We start from the raw sequence: 7,616 nt of genomic DNA, 5'->3' as shown, positions 1-7,616 counted from the left end.
GGGTACCTGTACTGGTGGATTTTGATTTGATTGAAATAACTCACACTAGCGTCTGAATCATAGACTCAAGGGCATAGTGGAGGTGGGGAACCTTCCACGAAGTTATTGCCACTATCGTTCTTTTAAGACGGGTAATTCCTCTGTGTACGTGTGAAGAAGGCTTCTTGGTGCTTGCTTTTTTGTTTTTTTGTTTTCGTTTGCTGTAGGGGTCAGAAACACAATTGGATACAGATGAGGCGGGCAGGCTGCATAACTGGGTTAAACAGGCAGAGTTAACAATGGGAGGGTAGAGGTTGTGATGACCTGGAGAGGGACATTTACATTAAATAAGAACAGCTGGAACTGTAGGCGGCTCATGCGCTGCCTTTACATATGAGGCTTGTTATTTTACAGAACACCCTCACTGCCTCTCCTACATGTGACTGTTGAGGAAAATGCATGGGATCTGCATTGTTTTATGGCCCACGGCTCTATTGGATCCATCCCCACCACCTCTACCAGTGTCCTGTACCCACACCCCACAAGGTACAGAGATTATTCCCAGAAAGAGACGTAGAATTTTGAGAGAATGCACCCTGTACTTATCACATGTTTCTCCCAATAACGCTCACATTTTTATCCAATATTGCAGAATCAAAATTTTCTATGTTAGTGCAAAACGTATAAGCCTTTACACCTATTCAGAGAAATAACAGAAATGACAGGCCTGGAGCAGTGGCTCATGCCTGTAGTCCCAGCACTCTGAGAGGCCAAGGCAGGTGGATCACTTGAGCCCAGGATTTCAAGACCAGCCTGGGAAATATGGTGAAACCCCATCTCTACAAAAAACACAAAACTTAGCTGGTTGTGGTGACATGTGCCTGTAGTCCAGCTACTCAGGAGGCTATGGTGGGAGATGGGCTTTGGATGTTGAGACTGCAGTGAGCCAAGATTGCACTACCACTGCACTCCAGCCTGGGTGACAGAGTAAGACCCTGTCTCAAAACAAAACCAAACAAACAAACAAAAAAGAATGACAATGTTGGAACGTTGGCATAATGAGAAATTCAAATTAAAATATTTGAAAACAAAATTTTAGCACAATATCCATGTCTACCTCAGTTCTTTGTCTTATTTGTAAAAATCACATAAACAACCTGGTGTTTCCAGTACCCTACCAAATTATCCAGTATATTTCAATATCCCCATTTCTTAACTGCCTTATAATTATTGCTTGATTTATTAAATAGAAGACTGATTGAATCGAGAATGGTTGATTTTTCTATGCCAAAAAAGTCGACGTCTATTAAAGCATATTCTATGCAAGACTTAATGTAAATTGGATTTCAAGAATATGCAGAAGTGGGAGTATATGGACATATTGTGAACTTTTATTTGTGAAACTGCTGAGATTGTTTCTTAATCCAGCAAGGTAATCAGTTCCAAATTAGTGTTCAGATTAGATAATGACAACTTAAACATGTCTCACCCTATTTGTAAACATAAGCACTCTTTTCCATTCCAGAGTTTTCAGAAAAACACATATATTAAGAAGTGTAGGGTTAAACCTAATTTTAATTGTACTTTCTTTTTTTTTATTTTTCTTTTCTCTTTTTTTGAGACGGATTCTAGCTCTGTTGCCCAGGCTGGAGTGCAATCTCGGCTCACTGCAAGCTCTGCCTCCCGGGTTCACGCCATTCTCCTGCCTCAGCCTCCCAAGTAGCTGGGACTACAGGTGCCCGCCACCACACCCTGCTAATGTTTTGTATTTTTAGTAGAGACAGGGTTTCCCTGTGTTAGCCAGGGTGGTCTCGATCTCCTGACCTCGAGATCCGCCGGCCTCGGCCTCCCAAAGTGCTGGGATTACAGGCGTGAGCCACCGTGCCCGGCGCTTAGTTGTACTTTCTATCCTATTCACATCATAGGCAGGGTAAGTGAAGGGAAAGAAAGTAATAGTCGCCTTTGCTTTCTTCTTTTGGAAGAAACAACATATGCAAACTAGAAGGTAATCAGCTTTAATGAACGCAAATATTAATATTTTAATGTGTGCAACAAAGCCCCAAAAAAGCAAGAATCATATTAAAATTAGGGGGGAAAACCCAAAATATTAAAAAAATGTAAATAACATTCTTGGGTAATAGGAAATAATTAAGACCACAATTTTTTTTATAAACCTAGCAGTTTTACATTTTAGATGTTACTCCACAATCATCACAGAATTATAGCTAGCTCTTACCTAATTAACTAACTGATTAGACAGAATACAGTAGAGATGAAACAATTCTTAAATGTTCTTGACTTTTTTCTGATACATTTGTGTCCTTCACAAATACAACATATACATATACAGTTTTCCTGAGAAGTTCCAATTATATCTACTCTTATCTCTAAAATTAACTTATTAAACTTGTAAGCACATTTAATTTTATGTCCTTATAAAAATTTAGCATAGAAGATGATTATTTAAGCAGAAAAATACCCAAATATGTTTTGAGGTTTGGAATAAAAGGTATACTACCAAATCCAGGGAGTACTGGAATCTCAGCTGTGAAGACACAAACCCATTGGTCTGGTAGAGATCACATTAATATTCACAGTGACCTCTTGCCTGGGTAGCCTGAAATCAAACTAGGTTCTAGCTTATGTCCCCGCTGGGAATACTGATCAAATCATGAGCGTGTTACCTGGGCCAGTGCCATCCATGTTGTCCACCCCAGCTTTGGTGCATCTCCCCTTCTTGCTCTCTGTTGATGCAGCACCATTCCCACAGGCTGCCCCTCTGGTGAGAAGCCTCAGTGCACATTCTCTGTTGGGTTTAAAGGAAGGTTGTGAGGAGAAATAAGTCAAATCAATAGCACCTGTTAGAAATAACCAAGCCGCCAATGTCAAGATTTTCCTGTTAACAGTGACAAAGGTCCATCACAGAGGATGGTAGAGGGCAGGAAACATTTCAGATAAGAGGGAAACAGTTTTGTTGGCAGCAATGTAAGAGTAAATGGAGTTACCATTTGTTGAATTATTACTGAGTCATGCCCTGGGCTAAGTCTTTTACTTGTATTATCTTATTTAATCCTCATAAGACTGATAAAAGAGAAGTATACTGATAATACTCTTATTTCACAGATGAGAAAACTGAGGCACAGAGAGATGAAGTGATTTGTCCCAACAAATAGTGGGAAATAATAAATTTAAATAGCATCTGACTAGAAGACCTAAACTGCTTAACATATGTCTTAAAATTTGGTCCAATGAAGTATGTGTGTGTTTTTTTAAAATATTATAGAACTTGAAGATTTCAGAATTCTCTTAACCCCAAATTTTAACTACAAACCAAAGCAACCACTGATCTCTGTTTTCTAGGATTTGTGTGATGTGTAATAATAGTTTGGTCACCAATTTCAATTTCAAAATTATACACCTCAATACATTTTGGTGAAGGTGGACATTCAAAACTCAATATATTGTCAGTTATTCTACCACCCTATTTTAAAACTGAATTCATCATTGGGCTTTTAGTGAAACAACAAGAGTAATAGCTATAATTTATTAAGGACTTAATACTGTGGGTTAGAACCTGTGCTTAGTATTTTACAGCCATTATTTTAAATTAAATTCTCAAAAATAAGCATAATCATTTCCATTTTACAGATGAAAAAAGAGAGATTCAGAGATTAAGCAGTTTACTCCAAATTCATGCATTATTAATATGTTGGACCCAAGATTCAAACCCAGGTGTACCTGAATATGAAAGACATGAACTGCAGTGTGGGATGCTATGTTGTGACTCTGGTTAAGACCTGGTTCAGGTAGGTGACCAGGTCTCTCACTCATGATGTTCTCACACATCTCAGGATTATGAGAATGCCTGATTGCTTTGTGCCCTTGTGAAAACTAAAGCATCCAGAAGTCACAGGACAGAATTATAGCATGTGTAGTGCTCTGCATTCTTGAAGCCTAACATTCTTCAGAGGCAAGAGGAGCACAGAGCCAATACTAACTCTGCCTTGCCCCATGGCTTTGCAGGTACCCAAGATTTGAAAGTAGCTTCATGTGTTCACCAAGAGACGGTGGTGGTTAACTGTCGGCCCAGAAGCCTAATTATGATGAAAGTGGGCTTCCAGGCCTCAACAAGTTTTCTTTCATAGTAGGTGCCCTGAGGAGAAAGGAGGGGTTTTGGGTATGGACTTATTGTTTGAGCCTGCCGTGCAGGTGCAAGTGCCTGCTGTGAAACAATGAACTCCATTGATGGCAATGCCTGGCCTTACACATGCCAAAGCCAACACATACTGCTCTGGGCAGGTATGGAAGTCAACAGTGAGGCATAACCAGGTGGGGGTTCAGGATCTCAAATGGCCTCCTCCTCCTCCTCCTCAGAGCTGAGAGAATTAATCATGGCCACGCTGGAGAGCAGACTACCTACAACATACTGAAAAACTGATCTGTGAGTTCAGACAGACACACCAGTGTCAAAGCTCTGGCACTGGGGCAGATGCATCTATTTTCAGAAGTTTCCCCACAAATGGAGAACTGTTTGTCTTAAAGGTGGAAAATTACATGTATTTTACTATTTTAAAGAAGGTATATCTTAATTGCCTTTCCTGCAAAAGAGGAAAAGAAATCCTATGAACTTTTCTCTTTCTTTCTTTCTTTCTTTCTTTCTTTCTTTCTTTCTTTCTTTCTTTCTTTCTTTCTTTCTTTTCTTTTCTTTTTCTTCTCTCTTTCTTTTTCTTCTTTCTTTCTTTCTTTCTTCTTTCTTCTCTTTCTTTTTCTTTCCTTTTCTTTCTTTCTTTCTTTTCTTTCTTTCTTTCTGAGATGGAGTCTCACTCTGTCACCCAGGCTGGAGTGCAGTGATGTGATCTCGGCTCACTGCAACCTCCACCTCTCAGGTCAAGTGATTGTCCTGCCTCAGTTTCCCGAGTAGCTGGGACTACAAGCACACACCACCACGCCCAGCTAGTTTTTGTATTTGTAGCAGAGATGGGGTTTCACCATGTTGGCCAGATGGTCTCCATCACTCGACCTCATGATCTTCCCTCTTCAACCTCCCAAAGTGCTGGGATTACAGGCGTGAGGCACCACACCCAGCCTATTTCTTTTCTTTTTGTTTTTCTGAGGAGATAAATATAGATAAGAGGGTAAAACATATCTTTAAAATAAAAATTTCTGTGATTTTTCAACGAGGAATTGTTAAGTGCCTTATTTCACATGGCTAAGCTTCATCTTCAGACTTGACACTTCTGCAAATCAAAAGCTTATAAGCAGAGGCCACAGACATGGAAATACATCCAGCCAACTAGAAAGGGGCAGAGTATAGGAGTGTAGTCCAGTCTTGCTTTGAAACACTCTTGAGAGAAAGATCATTTATGTATGAATCTCATATAATCTGGCATCAGATTATGTCTTGGACATCAGTTTTTCAGGCTTCTTGAATTCCAACTTAGGGAAGATAGTTCACTTTAAAGCAGGAGCCAAGATGGACCATTTTCATTTTCTCATTTTCTCATAAAATCTTATTAACAACAACTATGCCAGCACCAGGATTTGTACTGGGGACACAAGGGTAAGCAAAATCGGCCCAAGCTTTCTTTTTCCATGGTTCAGGGCAAAGCTTCTAATGAGTGTTTCCTGGTTAAGTAGACTCTGAGAGCAACTCTAGTTCAATAGAAATAAATGAGGCAAATGGTGACAAATGCCCCAAAGAGAACCAAAATTTGTGGGTGAATTACTAAAATTCTCGAGACCGCTGTATCTTCATCTATGAAAAGGAAAAAATAAGACCTACCTTAAAGTTTGTTGTGGGGAATTAAATGAGATCATTTTTTATGCCTGGTGCGGTCGGGCACGGTGGCTCACACCTGTAATCCCAGCACTTTGGGAGGCCGAGGTCGGCGGATCACCTGAGGTCAGGAGTTTGAGACCAGCCTGACCAACATGGAGAAACCCCATCTCTACTAAAAATAAAAAATTAGCTGGGTGTGGTGGCACATGCCTGTAATCCCAGCTACTCAGGAGGCTGAGGAGGAGAATCACTTGAACCTGGGAGGCAGAGGTTGCGGTGAGCCGAGATCGTGCCATTGCACTCCAGCCTGGGCAGTTAGAGCAAAACTCGGTCTCAAAAAAAAAAAAAAAGAAAAAAGAAAAAAGAAAAAGAAAAGAAAAGAAACGAAAGAATTATGCCTGGTACATAATAGACCAGAAAGGATGCTAGACATTGTCGTGATCCGTTTTGGATCTCTCACTTCTTGACCTTTTTATAGATGAATTTATGGACAGCCCCATAGATTGAGGCCAAACTTAGTGCCCCTAAGGTTCTAATTTCAAAGGGGATAAAAACAGACTTCGGCTTCTTAAAATTCTCAGACTCCTGTCTGATTAGCACTGTATTTCAGCCTTCCTTCCTCCAGTGCACCTTCATCAGGCATCACCTCCACATCACACTTTGTTAGTTTTCTCTTTCTTTGCACAGCAGGGATAGAGGACAGGGAGGGTTTCCCCTTTTCTGATTCCCAAGATCACCGTTGCTCTCAGTCCCTGCTGAGGGAGCAGGCTTGTCATTCGGAGAGATTTGAAAATCAAAGCCAGTATGGATGTGTGGGCAGCAGCCAAGCTGAGAAACAATCTGGACATCACATTGGCCAAGAAAAGGGGATGTCCCTCTGGGAAATATGCCTGGCTCTGTTTGTATTGGCTTTCAGAGAACTCTTCTGACCTGACATGGTGCTAACTTGGTATTGTGGGAAAGTCCATCTGACCACGGGCTTTCTGCAGTTGCCTTTTGATTATGCCAAGGGAAGGACCTAAGAAGCAGTGTACAGATATGGTCTCCAGGGAGAGACGAGATCCCTCCTTCTGTCAGCACGAGCACCCACCTCCCCTTGTTTGGATGAGAGAAGAGGAGACCAGGGAAGAATTTAACCCAATCTCGGGAATGTTGCATGCCCAAACTGAAAGTTAGGTTTTTCACTTCTTGGCTTAACCTAAAATGTAGGCGCTGGCCCTCCAGTTGGCTGCCATGGGACAAAGGTTGTTTTTCTGGCTAGGGTCAAAAAGAGTGGAATCTCAGCACAGAGTAAAATTTAACCTTGGTTTTTTTGTTCATTTGTTTTTTCCCCCTTATTACACCTTTGACCCCAAACCATGCTCCTCCTTCCCTCTCTACCTCTTTTTCTCACCAACTTCCTGATCGGTCTTCTCAAGTTGCAGCTATGAAACTAGAAATCCATTCCCTGCCTTTGACTTATTGGCATTCCCATGATTATTGGTTAATCGCACAAGAATTAAATGAGTTTTGCTTGGCAGGAGCAGAGAGGAGGAGCAAGTTTTAGGGGGGGGAAAGCAAAGTTTATACGTGTTAAATTACCTAGGCCTTATCTGACCCCTTTGAACACTCAGTCCCCTCTTTGCTCTCCTCTCCCCTTCCCTCCCCAGTGCTTGGTAAAATGCAAATTCTGGTTCTCCAGAGTATCCCAACTGATCTCTCCCTCTGCCTGGTTCCTTCTCACTAACAGAAGGGGAGTTAGAGAACTCGTACACATTGAAGTATGAATGACACTAGTCACTAATCTCTTGGCCCCATGCTTTCCACTTTCCCCGAGGTATTTTCTTGGGCTGACTTCATTTAATCTCAGGATCAGGTA

Source organism: Macaca nemestrina, chromosome 14, assembly GCF_043159975.1.
Source record: "Macaca nemestrina isolate mMacNem1 chromosome 14, mMacNem.hap1, whole genome shotgun sequence".
Lineage (NCBI taxonomy): Eukaryota > Metazoa > Chordata > Mammalia > Primates > Cercopithecidae > Macaca > Macaca nemestrina.
This window is presented reverse-complemented; position numbering follows the sequence as displayed.